This window comes from Leucoraja erinacea, chromosome 24, assembly GCF_028641065.1.
Source record: "Leucoraja erinacea ecotype New England chromosome 24, Leri_hhj_1, whole genome shotgun sequence".
Classification (NCBI taxonomy): Eukaryota; Metazoa; Chordata; class Chondrichthyes; order Rajiformes; family Rajidae; genus Leucoraja; species Leucoraja erinaceus.
In genome coordinates, this window is record NC_073400.1 from 4,278,014 (window position 1) to 4,281,352 (window position 3,339).

At 47.6% G+C, this 3,339-nt stretch overlaps 1 non-coding gene across 1 annotated transcript; it reads right to left on the reverse strand.

Annotated features, from left to right (window-relative positions):
* Positions 1-886: 886 nt before the first annotated feature.
* On the reverse strand, positions 887-958 carry trnac-gca (transfer RNA cysteine (anticodon GCA)). The gene has a single exon. It is a non-coding gene; the product is annotated as a tRNA-Cys (tRNA).
* Between the last annotated feature and the right edge of the window lie 2,381 nt (positions 959-3,339).

Below are 3,339 nucleotides of genomic sequence, written 5' to 3' on the forward strand. Positions count from 1 at the left end.
GTTCTCATGCAGCAAAATATAGAGACTACTTTTAGAAACCTGAATTTTTAGTCGAATGAAGTTTCCTGATTCCAAAATGATGTTGAGAAAGTAAACTATGACACTGTCAAATCATCACAGCCTTCTTCAATATTTTGCTGTGTTTCAGTCTGTATGAGATCATGATCGATCTTTTCCACTTATCCATCCTCAGCAACCTCCAGCAACATTTTGCTACCTGTAATCCAAATGACCCCCCCCCCCCCCCTCCCCACCAACCCCCTCAGCCCCCCCTCCCCCCACCCTCACCTCCATCCCCACTCCACCATCCCATAAGCATCACAGTCTGCAAGGAAGGGGAGTTCCAGATTTATACCGGAAGAAAAAACACTTCCTTAATTTACTCCGAAATAGCTTAGCTCTCAAGTAGGTGGAAACCAGGAACTGCAGATGCTGGTTTACAAAAAACACCACAATGTGCAGGAGTAACTCAACAGGTCAGGCAGCATCTCTGGAGAACACAGAACAAACTCACCCACCTCTCTTCCTGCTTTCTATCGCCAAACCCCCCCCCCCCCCCCCCCCCCCCCCACCCAAACACAATCAGCCTGAACACAAAATGCTGGAGTAACTCAGCTGGACAGGCAGCATCTCTAGAGAGAAGGAATGGGTGATGTTTCGGCTTCTCCAGCCTGAAGACAGTGTCGACCCGAAACGTCACGTCACCCACACTGACCATCGAACAGCTGTTCACACTAGTTCTTTGCTACCCCACTTTTACATCCACTCACTACGCACTAGGGGCAATTCAACCAGAGGCCAATTATCCGATTCAGATTCAGATTCAATTTAATTGTCATTGTCAGTGTACAGTACAGAGACAACGAAATGCATTAAAATATTGATGAGGGGGCACCCAGATTTGAACTGGGGACCTCTTGATCTGCAGTCAAATGCTCTACCACTGAGCTATACCCCCCTATCCTGGAAATCTGTACGTCTAGAGTCGAGAGAGAGAGAGAGAGTCAAGAGTGTTTTATTGCCATCTGTCCCAGATACAACAATGAAATTCTCACTTGCTGCAGCACAACAGAATGTGTAAACATAGTACACTGTAAACAATATAATACATGAGAGAGAATAAAATGTTCAGTGTATGTGTATATATAGATACTCACAAACACACACACACACACACACACACACACACACACACACACACACACACACACACACACACACACACACACACATATAAATATATACACACACACACACACACACACGCGCGCACACGCGCACACGCGCACACACGCACACACAAAAAACAAACAATAATAGTGCAATAATAACAATAATAGCCTATGTAGTTCAGGGCTTATTTTGTATTGTATTCTATTGTATTCAAATTTATTGTCATTGCCTCAATTTGAGACAACAAAATGAATTTCCCTTACAGGCAGTATCATAAAAAAAAAAAATCACAAAAATAAATAAATAAATAATAAATAAATAATAAAACATATTAAAAATAAAATTGAAATTGAATTAAAAAAAAGCACAAACACAGAAAGTCCACGACACAACACAACACAGTGGCACCAAGGTGAGGAAGGCACCATAGTCCAGCCAGCCTCCCCTCCGTGTTCATCCGTGGTCGGGGCCTTCCGAGCACCCGCAGTCGCCGCCCCGGATGGCCCGATGTTCAGGCCCTCACGCCGGGCTGGTGGAACGCCGACGTCGAACCCCGATGGTGAACATCCTCCTCCTCAGCGGCCCGGACCTCCCGATCAGCCGCCTCCCGCTGCCGGAGTCTGCAGCTCCCGAGTCCGCAGGTCGAGCCGGGCAGAGTCACAGGAACCCCGCGCTGTCCATCAGCGCCGCCCGCGTTGGGAGCTCCGCAAACCACAGCTCCAGGATGTCGGTGCAGCAGGTCCAGCACTCCGGGCTCCAGACGGCGACCCCTGGTAAGGCACCGCCAGCCCCGCGATTTTCCAGCGCTGTCCCGCCGCTGCTGGAGCTCCGGTCGATCCCGGCAGGAAAGGCCGCGCCAATCCAGGTAGGTAGGTATTTGAGGTTGTAGTGTTTAATAGCCTGATGGCTGTAGGGAAGAAGCTGTTCCTGAACGTGGGTATTACAGTTTTCAGGCTCCTGTACCTTCTTCCCGATGGCAGTGGTGAAATGAGGATTGGGATGAAACCGAAGCACCCATAGAAAGCCCGCACAATCACAGGTAGAACATGCAATCTCCACATAGACAGCCACAGTCGGGATTGAGCCCGGGTCCCTGGTAGAGCTGTAATGAAGCAGCTCTGCCCGCTGTGTTACTGTGGCACCCGTACTGTGTGCAGAGTCGAGCTTCCTCTATATTGCACCATCAGACAAAAATGACAGTCTGAAGAAGGGTCTCGCCCTGAAACATCACCCATTCCTTCTCTGCAGAGATGCTGCCGGTCCCGCTGAGTTACTCCGGCATTTTGTGTCTATCTTCAGACAAAAGATGATATTTGCCAGCCAGGTGCAAGTACTCTGAGGGACCAGGACTAAGAGGAAGCATATTAGCCAGGATTTCAGAAATGATTGCCCAGGATTCTGAAAGGATTGGTAGCCACTGACCCTGTCCCAACCTGGTCTGATCTTCTTCCACCCTGACCTACTGTTTAGCTCTCTACCCTTGTCTGGTGGTATGCTCAACACCAGGTTTCATCCAATTCTGTCTGCTCTTGGCTCTCGACTGATCCTTTTCCACCCTGTCCTCATGATTCCTCCTTAATTCTGTTTGGTCTCTCCTGGTGCTGTCCCATCCCACCCCTCCCATGGTGCTTCCATTGCCCACGATCTGTATCTTAACCCAATGCAGCTTCCAATCCCCTTGTTGGATCAAATGCCTTGGAATACCCTTTAAATTGCCCATTGGACCTATTACTGATCCTGCTTGTTCCCTACAATGCTTTGTTACTTCAATGGCAGAATAAGATCTGGTTTCCGCACAACATGAGTTCATTCTTCTGAATAAAATAAATTATTGACCCTGCAAAGAAGTGCCACAGAGATTGAGCTCCCAATATATTCACAGTAAACTCTCATGACAGAAATACAAGCCTGATCCCATTAGCCATGTTATTGCCTTTGCTCTGGACAAGCTAAAGATTGTATGTCTGATTCATTTCTCTTAACATAGCAATATTGTTGAAATATTTACACAGTAGGTAGGAACAAGTCATCCTTCACTGGTGATTAGTTTAGCTTAGTTTAGTTTAGAGATACAGCGCAGAAACGGGAAACGAAAGATCTCAGAGAAAACCCACGCAGGTCACAGGGAGAACATACAAACTCCATACAGACAGCACCCGTAGTCAG